The following is a 19,360-nucleotide window of genomic DNA, read 5'->3' as shown; positions in this document are numbered from 1 at the left end:
AGTGAAGAGCCCTGTGGCCCATGAAGAACTGTTTTCAGGACTCACCAGGGGATTGGGACCAGTTGTTTGGGAAACATTGATCTAATTGGGAAACTTCTTGGACCAAGAGCTGATGGATCCCGTAAGTACAAGTACCAGGATGCACCCTTTACATACCTTCGACATCTTTCCTCCGCTCATCAACATTGCCTCCAACTTGCATCTAGTTCATTCTAGACGTCCCAGGCTTGGCCAGACAATGTTCATACCTGACACTGTCCAAATATGATTAAATAGATGAACGCAAGCTCACAATGATTAAAATACAGTTCAGCCTACTTCAGTATCTTCTCCAGAGGGGTCATATGCACAGTCAATAAGAGGAATGACAAAATAGAGGCTTCTGGAAGGATTCCTTGAGGCAGAAGATCAATTTCTCAAATCACCCCGTGATATCTGAGAAGAAAGCACTGTGCCCATCTAAAGAAGGATCTATCCACCACAATGTACTATTATCAACCCAAGCCAGAAACCGCAAGCAGGTCAGTAAAACTTTATTGTCAGAGTCGAGAATTGTTGACAGATCTAAGAGGATAGGCATGCGCACCTGACCACTGCTCATGAGTGGATGATTCATAGACTCTAGGACTGGAAGGGAACTCAAGAGGTCATTGAGTCCAGTCCTCTGTCCTCATGGCAGGACCAAATACTGTCTAGACCATCCCTGATAGACATTTATCTAACCTACTCTTAAATATCTCCAGAGATGGAGATTCCACAACCTCCCTAGGCAATTTATTCCAGTGTTTAACCACCCTGACAGTTAGGAACTTTTTCCTAATGTCCAACCTAAATCTCCTTTGCTGCAGTTTAAGCCCATTGCTTCTTGTTCTATCATTAGAGGCGAAGGTGAACAAGTTTTCTCCCTCCTCCTGATGACATCCTTTTAGATACCTGAAAACTGCTATCATGTCCCCTCTCAGTCTTCTCTTTTCCAAACTAAACAAACCCAATTCTTTCAGCCTTCCTTCATTGGTCATGTTCTCAAGACCTGTAATCATTCTTGTTGCTCTTCTCTGGACCCTCTCCAATTTCTCCACATCCTTCTTGAAATGCGGTGCCCAGAACTGGACACAATACTCCAGTTGAGGCCTAACCAGCGCAGAGTAGAGCGGAAGAATGACTTCTCGTGTCTTGCTCACAACACACCTGTTAATGCATCCCAGAATCACGTTTGCTTTTTTTGCAACAGCATCACACTGTTGACTCATATTTAGCTTGTGGTCCACTATAACCCCTAGATCCCTTTCTGCCGTACTCCTTCCTAGACAGTCTCTTCCCATTCTGTATGTGTGAAACTGATTGTTCCTTCCTAAGTGGAGCACTTTGCATTTGTCTTTATTAAACTTCATCCTGTTTACCTCAGACCAATTCTCCAATTTGTCCAGATCATTTTGAATTATGACCCTATCCTCCAAAGCAGTTGCAATCCTTCCCAGTTTGGTATCATCTGTAAACTTAATAAGCGTACTTTCTATGCCAACATCTAAGTCGTTGATGAAGATATTGAACAGAGCCGGTCCCAAAACAGACCCCTGCGGAACCCCACTTGTTATACCTTTCCAGCAGGATTGGGAACCATTAATAACTACTCTGAGTACGGTTATCCAGCCAATTATGCACCCACCATATAGTAGCCCCATCTAAATTGTATTTGCCTAGTTTATCGATAAGAATATCATGCGAGATCGTATCAAATGCCTTACTCAAGTCTAGGTATACCACATCCACTGTTTCTCCTTTATTCACAAGACTCGTTATCCTATCAAAGAAAGCTATCAGATTGGTTTGACATGATTTATTCTTTACAAATCCATGCTGGCTATTCCCTATCACCTTACCACCTTCCAAGTGTGTGCAGATGATTTCCTTAATTACTTGCTCCATTATCTTCCGTGGCACGGAAGTTAAACTAACTGGTCTGTAGTTTCCTGGGTTGTTTTTATTTCCCTTTTTATAGATGGGCACTATGATAATCAACTAACAAGAACAGTGCTGTCTGCATGCCATATGGAGACCATGGCCAGCTTGAAAAACCACCAAGGAAATCTAAGAATTCCAAATAATTGTTGTTTACCTGCCACAACCTTCTGAACTTTCCCCAAAACAGAAGATGAGAAATAGGGTGCTGCAAAATCTTGTTTTTATACATAGTTACTGCTACGGTGAACCAGAATACTCTTAAGAAAAGTTGGGAACATATACTCAAAAGACTTTATGCTCCATTCTTAAGAGTAGCTCAAAAATACAACGCCACGTCAGCATGGCCAGAGATATCAAAATCAAACTCAAATGACACATTTAAATTATACTGTAACTACAGTTTCACAGCCCTGTAATCAGTTCCAAGAAAAGGTTAAAGAATATCTGCAGTAAACAGCTCAGCATTGTGTTCCTTTCACAATTCCTTACTGTTTTCCATAAAGTCATTATGAGCACGCTACAGTTCAACTCAGAACTGTCTTCACAAGACAACTATTCCTTTTTTTCTACTGAATTCATGAATCCAAAAATATGTCAGTTTCTTGTATGCATGCATGTTTGAGAAAATGTAGAAAATCTAGATTACTTTAATGTTTCATGAGTTCAGTGCATGAAGTGCAAGTTTCATGAAATTGCTAATTTCATCCAGCTGTATGTGTGTGTGTATATATACATTTGTGAAATGTAATGATATCAGAACTCTCCTATAATTTCAGATAAATGGATGGTACAGAGGATTATTATTTATTATTTGTATTACCATAGCACTAAGGAGCCATAGTCATGGACCGGGACCCTATTGTATTAGGCACTGTCCAGCTACACCGAAAAGACAGGAGACGCTTGATATAGTTTTAATCAGGCTGCAACTTTATTATTAGATGACTGGGATTACCTGGCAGATAAAAGAATACAGTTCAGGTAACTCCGCGATCATTTCAATATCTACCCAGGGGCTTCTGCCAGCTCCCCCCTCCTTTTCCATGCAGGTCCCCCCAGCCAACCCATTGTTCGGACCCACTCTACTTTTTGCAGCAGCTGCTGAGCCTCTCTCTCACCCCCTGCCCATAAAGCTCTATACCCCTTCCCCCAGCAAGTTGGACAAAGCCCCTTTACCCCCATTTAGGGTGTGGTCATTGAATAAACAGCACTAATAGATGGATCCTGCCCCAAGGAGGCAGTGCAGTTCATATCTAGGTCATCAGTTCATATATGACCCAGGACGGTAATGATAAAACATTACAGGCCACCAAACAGTTGTCAGTATGAAGTCACTTGATGCTGAGAGTCCAATTCCTAAAAGGGAATATCCTCAAGATGTAACACACACACTCACAGGAGCATAACTGCATGAAAACTTGGTTCTCCTCGCTCATCTAGGAGTTGGTCCCTCCCACTGTGTAACTAAGACTAGATATACAACACATAATAAGCCAGGCTTCAAAAATTCCTTTGCTTTCAGATCTGCAAGACGAAAGATGCCCACAGAGCCCAGCTTAGTGTTATCTCCTGCTGACCTCCTCCTGCTCTCCACATCTGCAAGGGAAGGGCTATGTGTCCCTCCCATCCCTTCTACATTAGAGAGACTGTCCTTACTCATTATTCTTGCAGGGATTAAGCATTTACCCTTGCAAGGTAACATGTATGCTTTATCTTCCACATTGGCCGGTACTGAATACTGCTCCCCATTGCCTGCCCCGCTAGTTAACAGAGAAAAGATGGTATCCCATTAGAGAGAGTTGCAGTCAGTCTCAGCCAGCAGGCAACCTAGAAGGGAGGAGGGGCAAGCAGGGAAAGTGCTTCATCTCAGCAAGGATGTAAAGTCCGGTGAGATTTCAGGGGAACTACAAAAGAGGGGGATCTTTCAGGAAGAAGAGTTTGGCAAGGAACAGTTTGGAAAAAGGGAAGACGGCAGAGAAATGGATCTACATTTGGTCAGTTTTGTTAGCATTTTGTTTAAACATTCCTTCTAGAACTGCACTGAGATATACTGCCCTTGGCCATCCTATTCCTGTTCTGTAAATAAAATGTTTTGTAGCCTTCACCGGTGCCTTTATCACCTTTCATCATCAAGCAATATGATATCTGAATTAACCATAACTAGGAATTGTACTTGACGGTAAACTTCTTTGTTTTTTTTATTCTTGGAGTTAGCAAAATATGTGTTTATGTAACATACTGGGAATGAGAGTAGCTTGTGGTTAACACAAAGCCTAAATAAACTCAGGGCAAGATGCTTAACTGGACCATATTTTCTTTAATATTCAGAGTTAAGAAAAAAACATAACTTTACTTATTTGGGCAATTCAATCTTAATGATTTCGTATTACTCCTGATCGATATCTACAAATCCTCATAAGAGGAACCTTCCCTTTAACATCCACACAAACGCACTGATATAAACTTTTCATAATTTAAATGCAGAAGTCACAAGTGTATCCATATAAATTAGAGACTAATGCTGTGCAAGTGATGGCAAATTATAGTCCTAGATATCAAGCCACAAGCTAACACAGTATAGGAAGTATATACACATGCTATTTCCATAGGGAACGGGAGGCTTAAATTTCGTTTGATGGGAAATAGAAGAACTTTAACCATGAACTGTAATTTAAAAAAAAAAAGACACGCTCTAGCAGTAGACAATTTTATTTTTCCATGCCATTCCATGACACTATGCAACACCACCAGTTGGCCTACAGCGACACAACCCATCAAAAGAATATTAAGAATGTGCATGATAAACTGTTGTCAACAGATTCCATCTGTTTTTAAATTTTGTCAAAAGGCCCATATTATACAGTTCATTACAAATATTACTAACTCTTAGACAATGACTCTGTAAAGTGTATAATGTGGCTAATGAAGTAGAAAGTTTAAACAACAAATCATTTACAAGTTTTCTGTACAGTCTTTCTAATGGAGGGAGTTTATAATCATAAACAAATGTAATCACTTATGTTAAGCAATCCATGGACCTAGTCAATGTAGCACAAACAGCCATTATGCAAAAATTATGACATTAAGGAAACAGAATAACTATTGCAGACACTGCAATTTGCTGTGCTCATATTTGTTGCATTGAATCTAATAAGTGAAAGACAAACAGTGTCTTTCTTTTCCCCTCAAATAATATCTTCCACAAAATATCAGGAGCATATTCAACTTGGGCTGAGATTTGCTGTCCTGAATTAGACATGACAGCAGCAACACAGACAACGGGGATCCTGTAGTGGACATTGGATCTTATAGTACTGTGCATTAATGGGCACCATGGTGAACATAATGTGTCAGGAATGGTCACAATAAAGATGTTCAACTGATTAATGTGGCACTAGACCAATACTTAATAATTTATATAATTTGTATTGAACTTTAAAACTGTTATTGTTACAACAGGCAAGAATAAAATACACAAGCAATTTAATACTAGTTTACACACGGCAAGAAAAGAGTATAAATAGCAATTAAGATTCTGTTAGCTTTACACAACATTGTTTATGATTTACAGGGATGAATTAATGTGAAGCAAAACTACACATCTAAACTGCACTACAAGAAAATACTATTTTAAGACTTTACAAATATATTATTTTGAAGTTAGTGTTCTGTATCATTCCATTCATATTCAGATCAGCTAGATGTTTTTAAATATTAATCCTACAATATCATGTACTTCTGCAAAATGAATAGATTTTTTTTAAAAAATGAGCTATATTTTATTAAAGTTTACAGTTTTTTAAAATATTTTAAATTGCCAAAGTAATGCAGTAATATTACAGTACTAAAAATAAGTCATTCTGCATTCATTCAAGTAATCCTTGTTTTTATACAAAGAATTAAGCCTCACTTCCTGAAACATTATATTCTAAGGTTCACTGGTATTGGTCAAGAATATCCTATGCTATCCTATCAGGATGATTAATGAAGGCACCTTTTTCACAGAATGTCAGACTCTGCCTTTTTAACAACTGACCTTTCATAGAATACTACTGAACTCATAATTCCACTTTTGTTCAGTTTCTTATTAGTGGAGTTAAAATTAATACTTATGGGAATGATGGCTAAGGTGATGCACAGTAAATCTTATAGCACATCAACCTTCTACACTGACTACCCAAGGAATACTACCTGCATTTGTCTATTTCAATAGCATAAGTATTCTGCTAAAACTCTGTGTCCTTTTAAAAGACAAAGTAGGTCAATATTCAACCCCTGTTCAAGTACAAAGCTGTACATATGTGGAAAGACTTTCAAAGTTCGTAAGTGCTAATGAAATGGTTAGCACCAACTGTACACTAAAGAATTTTTTAATCTTATAAAACTGTTTGAAACTTTCATAGTGACAAATATGATGTGTAATACTAAACATTCTACAACCCACATTAACTTGAGGGGTAACATTTTAACCACCCATCTAGAAAACCCAGTAACCTAAGGCCATCTACTCTCAGGTACGGCTGCACACAAAATCTTGATCCTCTCAATCCCCACTAATTCTACTAAACCCCATCTTCCTGAAATGGAGTGATGGATGTGGAGTCAGAAGAATATGCTGAAAATTATTTCTAGCTAGTCATTTATACAGCATGCTTCCTTATATTATCTAAACTCCCATTAAAAACCTGATCCAAGCATGTGCTTGGATCAAATTGTTTTATAAAGTTCTAAGGGAGGAGCAAACCATTGTTTAAAATGCAGCCATCAATTTACTACTAATATAAACTACTGGCAAATACAAGCTGCAAACCTCCTGGTTTTGAGACCTGAGTGAGTGACACCTCCAATACCTTAAACAAGGGTTTAAAGAAGGGGAAAAACCTCTATTATAATTCTCTTCGTCTGCGGTAGCTGTGACATGACACCCTTGCAGAGAAACCACGATGTCTGCAGTTCAGGTTTCTTAGTCTCACAAGGTAATTTGATGAAAAATTAAACCACCACCATGCCGTTTTTTGAAGTCAACTATTTAGGGGAGGCTGGGTGGCCCTGGTGGATAGAGCACTGGACTAGAATTCCGGAAACCCAGGGGGGGGGGGTCTATCTCCAGCTCAGCCACTGAATTGCTATGTGACCTAGGGCAAGTCACTTCACTATGTGCCTCACTTTCCACTAGCAAACATTTGTATTGTTTGTTCAAATTTAAGACCTTCAAATGAGAAACTGTCTTACCAGGTGTTTGTACAATGAGGCACTGCTGTTTATTATTTTTACTACAGCTACAAATATTTGCAGCAGTTAAAGGTCTTGAAGAATTAGAAGTAGGCCTTTCAATGGTAGCTCTTAAAAGAAAATCTGCAAGTTAACAGAAGGAAAGGTTAGAGTTTAACATGTTTACTTAAGAAAGAGAAAAAACATGTAGGAAACCCTAAAAGGTCATTAAGAACATGCCATCTTGTCTTTGAAAAATTTACAAGTATGCGAAAATATTAACAATGACACCAACATTTTATTTTTTATGCATTGTCATTTTTTACACTAACTGTGGCACCCATAAGTACCAAAGTGGAAGTTATCTGGGGATAGAGGGACACTTCATAACTTAAAAATTTTGTCGTCTTTCTGTCTCCTCTAACATTAAAAGTTACAGGGCATGAATCTTACTGCTGACATGTGAAGACCAGAACATATTCTGGCAGCAACTGATGTAAAAGCAAATACCACTCACCTGTCCCAGTGAGTGGGGGAACTTGACAGAGCTGCTGGAGAAAGGGGACAGTCCCTGCAGCAAGGGAGGGGACACTCACTGACCAAGAATAGGTAGTTCCTCCACTCTGGAAGTCACTGGCATCCACTGACCAATTGGAGAGGAAGGGTGCTGATTGGCCAGCACTCCCCAGCTTCCAGAATTTAACCTGGAGTGGTGGCCATGTGGATCCTCTTTTAGCTCCTTTCCAGCTGATTCACCCTACTCACCCTGAACTAGGAATGGGAACCTGGCCTGATAGATGCAGGTATTCCAGCTCATCAGTCGTTTGGGAGTCAGGAATGAATTTATTCTCTCATTGGTCAACTGGGGGAAGACCAGGGAGTTTTTCATCTCCCTTGCAGCACCTTCAAGCCATAGGGGGTTAAGTTGGAAGGTGCTTGGTACCTAACTGAGGTACTTGTGTTAAGTTGTTAATTCATCGCAACTTGCGACTGTTTCCATTGCTATGAAAAGGATAAAATGAACAGTTCCCAAAAGACCTGGGATTTGGTGACAGGCGTTGGACTAATAGGCTAGGATGAGACCTTGCACCCTTCACAGCGGGCGGTCAGGCCTTGTGGCCCTCAGAGGCCAAGATCTCCACCCTTTTGCACCCTCTGTCCCCCTATGAGGGGCAGGGGGTTGGGGGTGAAGGGTGCTGGGACTCAGAGAGAGCTGAGTCCTGGGATTAAGCTGAGGAGAGTCTACTCCCCACTATGGGTTATATGGTAAGGATCTGTGTAACTCCCCACAGTGGAACCAATTCAGTGCCTGGTATAGGAAAGTATGGATGATGAGTGTTAAAGTATAATAAAAGTTGCAGCCTGACACTTAATTCCATGCATGTATCTGTCTTCATTTCGCTGCACCAGCAATTCCGGTAATATAAGCAGACCATATTGAATGTTTCCCCACACATTCTGTGAAGCCAGTTACTTAATGTTCATGACTAAAAACAGCTGCAACCTTGGCTGAATAGCTTTGTAAATACTTCAGTCCACTTTCAAACACATTGGAATGGTGTACTTTGCCAGAAATGCTCATAAGTGTATTCATATATGAAATATACTTTGAAACACATAGTCAAAGCTATAATCAACCGACATGGAGATGGACGGTCATGTGTTTTAGACAGTTTAGGATTTTGGTCTCAGGATGAAGTCAGGTTCTGGGACACACAAGAGGAGGTATGTTGTGTTCTCTCCTCCCACATACACTCACTTAAAGAGAATCTAGTTATACACGCCCCCCACACACACATTTATGTACACACTCATCAACAATGGTAGCTTTTCCACACAAAAACTGAAAATATTTTCATTCTGTAAGTTTACAGAGAAACAAATTTTCAGTTTTTTAAAAAGGGAGTTGGTTTGGGAACTTGAGAATCATAAGAATTGTCATAACTAGGGGGGCAAGGATCAGCATTCACATCTCACTCCCCATCAGTACCCTGCCCAAGCCGGAGAAGCTAATGCTCCAACCAGAGGGCCAAATTCGGTGATGAATCCTGGTCACGTGCCACATACGCTCAGAAGAACATCACAACGAAAGCTCTCTATCTGCATTCTACAAAGTTTTCTATAAGCTGTTGGCTCCCTGTGCTACTAGATTTCTAACAGGAGTGGTGGAGAAACCAGCAGAGTTTCAATCAGCATTTCCAGGAAAAGACAACCTTCGTATAAATGTATAAAATTTATCAACAAAGGATAATCTTCCCATTTAAAAAGGGCTCTGAACACAGTTTGAACAGACAACTGCTATATTTAGTACTGATTCAACACACAAACTCTGGTCTCCACCTTATCCAGATGCAAGTGAAATGATTTAACAAAGCAAAACAAAAGGGGAGAAGACACTAAAGGGCACCATTTCTACAGATCTTTTCGTGTGTAGATAACAGTATCTTCTAGACAGTTTTACTGAGCCCGGATATGAAGCAGAGGTTCTAAACAGGCTCAAAAGAAACAAATAATCCTAGGAGTCCCCATTTTTCTCTGAAACTCAAAATGTGTGTATTCCTAACTTATTATCTGTACCACAAAAGTGTGCAACTGTTTTAACGTTCCATGTCAACGGAACATAATTAGAGATTATTTCAATATCTGCTGCTGCTAGCCTGAAACCTCACTTTGCTTTCTAGGACTGTCAATGGCCAGAAGGGAAATTACATCATGCAGTACTACCTGTTTTTTGTATCTATAGGCCAGATTCTGCCATCCTTATTCACCTTTAGTAACTTACTCCTTAAGTAGTCCCATTACAATCAATAAATGAGACTACTCAATGATTAAGGTACTAAAGTTGAGTAAGGATGACAGAACCTGTCCCTTACTTATTTCAAGAGGTCTAACCACTTTAGCATCTAAGTAACTATGCATTTCAGGGGGGAAAGACAACAAAAGAAAAAGCCTTTCCTGACAAAGTTTCTTCAACAACAAATAAAGTGGGAGGCATGCCATTTTAACTTTGGGGTTAAATGGATATTATTAAAATAAATGTGGTACTGCATGTCTATATGTTTTGAGTTCTTTACTTCTCTAATTATCCTATCATTATTTCAAGAAAATGTTTAAAAACATTCCTCTTGGGAGAGGAGTAAAAGACAGGAACTCCATCATGTAAGTTGTACCTGCCCATGAATCAAGGAAAACTAAGCTTCTCCAGTCCTTAATATACCATTTTCCCCTGCTAATCATATCCTCAAGATGTTACCATGATATAACAATTTTTCAGTTTGGCTACACGTACAACGGGAACTATTCTATCCAATTTCAATCTCAGGTTGTTTGGACAGAACCTATTTAAGTCAGTTGTATGAGAAAATCCCCAAAGATAGTGGCTACTAGAAAAGCATGGCTATTTAAAAATTCTATTTAAATACTTTAAATACGAGATATAGCAATAATTTGAAAAAAAATGATAGTAAAGGAAAACGGCTATGCCCCAATTAATAACTCACAAGGATATCTTTAAAAGTTCAGGAATTGCAGCAGACTGTAAATCTCCATAAAAGTTATTTTTGACAGTATCTAAAATTAAGGTATGTAAGTTAGAGTTAAACTAGGACCAAACTATCTTATTTGTTACCAATTCTAAATAAACTGGGGAACCCCATCATATGTTTAGAGGACAGGTATTTAAGACTTTGATGCTCAGTGGTCATAGGAAACTCAACATGGAGGTTTCTGGAAAGATGACAGCTCTAGAATTAATCTAAGGGCTAGTCTACACTGGCAACATATCTCCCAGAACTAGTGTACTGTCTACACTGGTGCTTTACAGCGCTGAAACTTGCTGAGCTCAGGAGGGTGTTTTTTCCACACACCCTGAGCAAGAAAGTTGCAGGGCTGTAAATTGCCAGTGTAGACAAGCCTTAATATAACTTTGAAACTTCCTGGGTTTTAGAGCCTAGATTTCTTGTATGGGACTTAGTCTGAAGCTGGAATTCGCTGACCCACAGAAATACTGGTCCCTCCAACTTACACTGATTCCAACATACCTGATTTATGAAAAACTGAAATCTTTATCTCCTCTGAGGATCAAAGACTAATATTGAACTCAGTGAAATGGGTGCTTTGGAAGGATGGGCTTACAAAACAATAACAAGAGCTACTTACATTTTATTAATATGTTTCTTAATTTGTTGAGGTCCCGGAACAATATACATGTTACACTTATAAATGTACATTTTATGGTGGATTACTAAATTTAATTCAATCTAAAATATGATAAAAAGGATATAGCTCTAATAGAAGATAATAAATGTTACCAAATTGTGCACTCTCCTTCCTTCTCTTTTTCCTCTGATTTCTTTTTCTCCTCGTCAGTTATGCTGATTTTTAAACCTTTTTAAGTTTCTTTGATTTTCCTATAGTCTGTTGGTGTTTTAAGTTATCTGTGTACTTTTGGATTCTGTTAAATTTATGATAGTAATTGTAAATTTCTTTCTTCCTCTTTTCTGTTCTTATTGCTTACTTACTATTGTTACAAGCAGTATGAAAAATAAAAACATTTTATACAAAAAAATATTTTCCAGCAGCAGACAGGAAACAAGCCACTGAAAGACATGCTGTCATAACTTAGAGGATATCCTCTCTTTCACATTGAGAAATAAATCCTAAAACCCAGAGGGTATCTGCATAAATGAAGAGCAGCTGAACAACCTCAGACTCACAAGCAATATTTTCTTGCTCACAGAGAACACATGTGACCTACAAGAGTTGATAGAGGATCCCAACCATGACCAACAGAAATTGCAACTAACAATGAATCTGAGTAAAATGAAGATCTGGCTTAGCAGACAAGCAGAAGACAGTCAGATCATCAGAAACAGTAAAACTGAAAAAAAAATGTTTTATGTAAAATACATCCACCTTGGGTAGCTGTTCAAACCTCAGGAAAGAAGTGAAAGAAAACTAGGCCAGGTTTCAGTGGATTCAAAGGAAAAGGAGGGACAGGACAGACCAAGATGGAACTCTGAATAAAACTCTAGCTTACCAGACCTAGGCTTTTAATAGACATTTTAAACACATAAAAGCCATCAGCTAATTTTATGTCTTACTCAATAAACTTCCCTTTTGGGGCTCTCCTTTAATCTTTAAACTGGGGTTTCACTCTCTAGCACTTGGAATTAGATCAGATTTTTTGCAGAAGGGAGGGGCATAAGACAACTCCTCTGGAAAACTAGCCAGGAGGAGTGCTTCCAAAAATATTAAGGTACCTAGTGTTAAATTAGTTTAATATAACTTAATTCCCTTTGGTGACCGAGCCTTTCCAGCATATATATAATTTGAACTTTCATAATTTTGAAATCTTCTCCCAAATGTAGCCTCCCTGAGAAGAGCAGAGTTCTAAGAATTATACATTTAAAGTGCAACCATGTGGATCAAAGCATATTAGAGCGTTTACTAAAACACCACGTACTGTAGGACCCTACTGCCTAACGCCACATCCACTAACAATGGATGTCCATACCTTTATAAATTAATAATGTAATCATCACTTGGCTCTCTTGCCGATTTCTGATAAGCAGTATGATATCTTTCTCTCCTTCACATGGTTTTTTGTGGATTACACCGTGAGTGACTCGGGGGAAAGAGTTCTCTCACTTGATTGGCTTCATTCCATCTGGCTACAGGAGAACTTAAGGATTTCTTAGAGGAGAATAAAGGATCTGAAAACTGTCCATCTTCTTATCAATTTCATTGCATTTAAATAGAAGTTCAAGGCCCTTCATGTGTTTACTGCATGCTACTGGACCTCCATAGGTTGTTTGAGTTTTGGACAATATAAAAACAAAACAATTTCCTGTGATTTGTGAAACAAGGAGTTGACTTGAGGAAGAAATGACAGATCAGTGCAAAAACTAAACCAACAACCCCCCCCCCAACAAAAACAAACAAACAAAAAAAACCCTTGATCATCATGGAATATGCAGTATTATAGTTATATGGAAGAGGCCCTAAATCAGATCCTTCTGGTGATTTTGTTTGCAATTAAAGAAACAGAAAAAAGGAAAAAGGAAAAATAAAAATGTCCATTGATCTAAGTAGTGCCAAAGGGGCTTAGGTCAGCATTTGTAGCATGCATTTCAAACTCCAAGTAGGAAATTTGGGGAGTTTTAGGCGTTTTATGAAGGCAGTTCTCAGGAATCTGATTCTGTGTGGTTGGCAAGAGACGTATCCAGGTTTCTTACAGCCTACTACACTGAAAACGATACAAATATGTTTACTCAGGGTATTTGCTTTAGCACCTGAGCAATGCTATCCTACAGGAAGTATGGGGTGTACTTAATTTTCACTACCCAAGTGGCAAAATATTAACCAAATTTACTTTAAGCTGAAGTAGCTCTTTCTCTGCCAGGAGAATACAAGACCTTGTCAGAGTAACCAAGCCCAATTAACTGACACTCAGATTCCAGACTGCTAAGCACAGAAGCTAGGGTTGGGCTGGGCTATCGGTCTCTGTGATACAAAAATCCTTGCAACTATCTGTTGGTTCTATTTGCATCTAGTTCATTTTGAGCTTTAAAGGCCAAAGCCACCAGAAAAAAAACGTATTTTCTTCACACTCCTGGTTAGCAAGGGAGACACCAAAAGGGTCCAGGGTCTGGAAGTGGAATGGTTTTGATATTTCTTGATGGAAATAAGAGGTATGCCACCTTCAGGTCTAATGACACAAAAATCCAGGGGAAGACTGTTGCTGGAATAGATTTTTATGTTGGTCTGGCAATGCACAATCACAAAATGACCATAGAATGACAAACTGAAGTAACAGACCGCTAAAAGTCATGGAGAAACAAATGACAGTAAGAACAATTGACCAAAATAGCCTAGGAAAATGAAGGTTTTTAAATAAACCTCTCTAAATTTCAAGTTTCAACTGTTGGCTGTATTTCTTCTCATTTTGAACTGGTGAAGAGGAACAGAAGAAAATCCACTTTCTTCTCTTCAACATTTTTTTCAAAGCACAAGCTATCAACATTTAAACAACCCATCGTTGGAAGTATTCAGAGAAGGAACTCTACGAAAGCACAAATACATGAATAATATTCTTTTCCTAATTAAAAATCTATTAACTTCAATATCACCATTACAAAAGCTGATTACAATGTTAAACCTGCCAAATATGTCTAAATCAATTGGGGAAAATTCAGCCTGACTGCTGTTAAGAGAAGAGATGATTGATTACAACATTTCATATTTGTAGTCTGAGACATGATAAAGTATCTGGAAGTTAAGTTGCAATTTCAAAACAGCTTTGATCACCAGCAAACACTTATTTTAATGACCAGAGATGTGATTGTGAATGTATCAACACAAAGATTATGTACTTGAGAGTCTGGAAATTCAAACCCTAAAAATTAATAAAAAATACTTCAAAATCAATTTTGAGCTTTTTCTCTGACAGATGATCACTTGTTTGAGTACTTCTTTCAGATATGTACTTGAAACTAGCATTTTTGTTTTCTCCACTAGTTAATATTTTTTCAACAATTCAAGAAAATTAGATTATTCTGAGATTACATATTAAATGTGATTTTTCTCTTCCATTTGGATCTCTACATAGTTTTATGTAATTAAACCAATTATGAGATCTCGTCCTAGAAAATCCCACATTCAACATATCCAATTTCTTTGCCAAAAAAAACCCTTTTTACAGTATAAGAACTGCACATACATGGTTAATGAATACTCCAATATGGAATAATCTCAACATCAAAACGAAAGAGAGTCATCTTCAATCCACAGGGGATTAGTATGGACATTTAAAATATTTAGAAATATTGGAAATAATAAATATAGATAAAAAGCAGATGGTCTTATCTTTCTAAAATAATATATATTTAAATAAAGCTATAGTTGTCTTTGTAATAAAGCTAAACTCATGTTTTCTTCTAATCTGATCTTTAAATCATCTTGCATTTTACCTGGCCATTCTTTTCTGTGATTGGGTTAATCCAGGGTAGAGTCATATCAGACAGAATGGCAATCACTATAGATGAAGAATTTGTGCCCTGTACACCAAACCTTATCTTTTGTCAAACTTCCGCTACTCTAAGAATTTTTAGAGATGCAACTGAATTTGTATTTGTTTCAAAACATAAAATATGTTAAGTTTTTGCCTAACTGAAAAACCAACTATTATGCCACTGTAACCAAGACACAAGAGATTATTTCCTGAGACTCATCAACTATGCGGAATGATGGCAATACCAATCCATCAAGAGACGAAAGCCAGGAAGTCGAAGACAAAAGGCCACAGCTAAACACACCCACAAGGGCAAGTCTCCCTCTGGCATAATGACTGGAGAGTTAAAACAGAACAGGTTAGGAATGGTACATCTTAAGAACATAGAAAGAAAAGGGTAATACTGTTTGCAGGTCTTGGCAACAAAAAGCTACAATGCTTAGAGAAATTACAGTTATGGAAGTTCTTGAACTAAATTCTACAAGACACAGAAGAACAACTATATTGCAGGAGGGGGGAAGTCCTTACTTCCTGCTGCTTACCAACCTAAATACTGTCATGATGAGAGGTGCTATGCATCTATCTAAACATATGAAAAGAGTCAAAGAGGTGTAAGTATTTAGGTCTGTGTAGGCTGTAGCCATCATTCCACTCAAAGAAAAAAAAAAGTTGGTTTCCAAGGATTACCTGGACTGGAAGTTCAAAAAAAGAGTGGAAGTTTGTAAAAGTATCGACTTATTTCTAGATATCTCCCTCAGCAATCCTGTACTTTCAGATATCCAGATTCTAATTTTCACTTCAGCAACATTAAAATGGATCTCTAATCTTGCCCTTTACCAGGAGGGTTATACTGAGAACTAGAAAAGTACTACTACCCACATGCATGCTGAAAGCCTCATGTTAATTACTGCATCTACTTGCATCCAACGAAGTGGGCATTCACCCATGAAAGCTCATGCTCCAAAACGTCTGTTAGTCTATAAGGTGCCACAGGATTCTTTGCTGATGTTAATTACTGTTTCATATGAAGAAGCTTTTGGAAACAATGGATGGAAACTGGATAGAAATATGTTTTTTTCTTTATTGACTTAAGTCACATGGCTGACCATTTACTATATACTATTATTACCAGAATCTCTGCAGTGGCCTTCCATTTTTTGATATTGTAGTTATAAATTAATGTATTTTACATTTTATATGTACACATTTTCTGTCATTTGTTTAAAAATACTTAGTAATGAACAGTGTGATCATGCAACTTTACTTCTAATTATGCCAAAGGCATCAAGAGACCAGGATAAGTGCCTTTTTATATAAGTCATAACAAACAAAATATAGCAAACGTCAAGAGATGTATTCTAATATTAAGTCCAGATTTTAAAACAATATTGTTTATATAAATAATTTAGACACTGAAGAAAGATCTTTGCCATTGATTTTAACAGGACTTGGCCATATGTAAATTAAATGGAATGTTTACAGGTCTAAGCAGATGAAGTATTTGGGTAACTTGAACCACTAGTTCAACTGAATTTGTTTCAAGGTGGAAAGACTAGACATAATGAAGCTGAACAGGTAGGATTGAGACCTTAAGGAAACCTCAAGGTGTTCCCTGCTCAGGGTGAACTGTAAATATCCTATCGCACTATTCAACAGACTGGGGGTTTTCCTTGCTGTGCTGGCCACAATTTCAGTTCTCCACAGTGCTATGCAGCATGTTGTTTGTTGGTTGGTTGCTGCCCTCCAACTCACAAGTGGCTGCATTTCAGTAATGCTATGTGTACCATATGTACAGTATAGTTCAGCACCTGGGGATACTGAAGGATGAAAGATGCTATATAAAATATATTACTACATGTCCAACAATATCAGTAATTTCCAAATAATCCTTGAGTGTTTTATTTTCAGTATAACTTTTTGTTGCAACTAACTTTATTGGAAAAGTAACATCAGACTTTGATTTTCAATAAGTGATACATTTATCTCACTTTACTTGAAATAACAATCACACATTTATTAATTATTTTTACTCTAGTAAAATTTGCTAGTTTCCCAAAGAAAAAGTCCTTGACCAAAATATCAGAGGATATTAAACTGCAAAGTGATCTACTGATGCAAATCATTAAATCTATTTGCATTTGCTTACTGAACCCTATCACAGAAATTAAACTACATAGAGTGGGAGAAAGAGCTGGTTGTGCATGGTTAAAAGGAGACATCTTGGAGGATCCAAGCTCTATATCATTAATTTTCTCACTTCCCCTCATTAACAAGTAAAATGTTTTTACTGCTTGAAAAGTTTTAATAAATAGGAAAAAGCAGTGCAGCTGACATACGTTTTTAATGTAATATACAAGAGCTTTTAATATTTTTACATACATTAATGAAAAAGCTAAAAATGTAAAAAAGGATACATTTCTGAAAAAAGGCAAAAGAAATAATATTTGGACAATTATGGGATACCTTTCAGAATTTTAACCCTTTAATTTCTGGCACTTACCGTGTTGTGGTTGATCAATTAATATTCAACTGAAATCAACAGAACTACATAGGTGCCAACTAATTCACAAGCAGTTAAGCAATTAATTAAGTACAAGTATATCCTCACATTCAGTTCTGTTCTTCAATAAACTTCTATTTATTATGGAGAACTATGGCATATATCTTACATAAAGTGAATACACTTGCTATACAGAAATGTTAAGACACACAAGTTTCACAATTCTCAGAATAATTACAGTTAATTCAAACACAGGTTGTACGTAAACTTTGCAAGTTGGACTGAAAACCTACAATTCATATGTGGTCTACCAGAGCAGCAGCAGCTGCAACGGGGTTAAGCAATCTCAATGGGCCTCCACAAATTCAGTTCCTGACAAAGCAATCAAGACAAAACACTTTTCCCCACTTTGTTAGAAGATCGGACAGATAGAGTTATAATCTTCTGTAAAAGATTCCATCTTTGCTGCAACAGAAATCATAGCTTTCTGGAAGCCCAAGATGCACAGGTAAACTCCATGAACCAACTGATATTCCTTGAATTTTACTATGAGTCAATCTCAAAAATTCTGGCAGATTGGGTAAGCATTCAAATCTTCAGATGTTTATCTGAATCTTTTTAGACCAATTCATCCTGTATTACAAAAAACCCATTATCACTCATCTCATATCCTGCTCTGTCTTGATTTTAATGATCCATCTGAGATAGGCTTGCCAACGATCTAACTGCAGAAACCCAGACACCCTTTCCCCGCCCCTTTCCCAAGGCCTTGCCCCTTTTCTGAGACCCCAACTCCATTTATTCCAGCCCCCCTCCCTCTTCACTTGCTCTCCCCCACCCTTACTCACTTTCACTAGGCTGGGTCAGGAGATTGGGGTGTGGGCTCTGGGGTGGAGGGTGGAGTTAACGGGTGAGCCTGGGCAGGGGGTTGGAGTGTGGAAGGGGGTTCGGGGTGAAGGCTCTTGGAGGGAGTTTGGGTGCAAGAGGAGGCTGGGCACAGGGGGTCAGGGTGGAAGAGGAGGTTCGAGGTGCGGGCTCCAGCCAGGCGGCATTTACCTCAGGCGGCTCCCAGAAGTGGCGGCATGTGCAGCAGTGGCTCCTAGACTCGTGGGTGGCCAGGGGATCTGCACGCTGTCCTGGCCTGCAAGCACTACCCCCACAGCTCCCATTGGGCCAACTGGAGCTGCAGAGTCGATGCTTGGGGCGAGGGCAGCGAGCAGAGACCTCCTGGACACACCTCCACCTAGGAGCTGGTGACGGACATGCTGGCCGCTTCCAGCAGTGGCACGGAGCCAGGGCAGGTAGGGACCCTACCTTAGCCCTGCTATGTTGCTGGACTTCTAGTGGCCTACAATCTCCTGGATTGGCTTTAGTAGCTTCTGGAGATTGAGCCTGATTACGGCAGACTCCCGGCCAAACCGGGAGAGTTGGCAACCCTAATCTGAAAAAATAAAAAATACTGGTGAGCTCTAGGTAAAAACAGAGCAAACAAGCTGCACAAGGGGGGTCATTATTTTCGTGATGCTGAACTGGATGATTAGCCCATCCTGTGACTACCAACTCTGTGCAGAGCCCAAAATCATAGGTACACTCAAAGCAGTCAGCTATATTGTTTGTGCCTGACAGCAGTGCTGTATTTCTTGGGAGGCCACCCAAAATCTAGCAGGCTTCAACAG

General features: G+C 38.6%; 1 protein-coding gene across 2 annotated transcripts in view; it reads right to left on the bottom strand.

Moving 5' to 3' along the window:
• The window catches only part of MGMT (O-6-methylguanine-DNA methyltransferase), a 308,225-nt gene that overhangs the window by 201,784 nt on the left and 87,081 nt on the right, over positions 1–19,360 (bottom strand). The window lies entirely within an intron of this gene.

Source organism: Mauremys reevesii, linkage group 7 (assembly GCF_016161935.1).
Source record: "Mauremys reevesii isolate NIE-2019 linkage group 7, ASM1616193v1, whole genome shotgun sequence".
NCBI classification, from domain to species: domain Eukaryota; kingdom Metazoa; phylum Chordata; order Testudines; family Geoemydidae; genus Mauremys; species Mauremys reevesii.
Note: the sequence above shows the minus strand (reverse complement) of the source record. Positions and strands in the feature narration are given on the sequence as shown.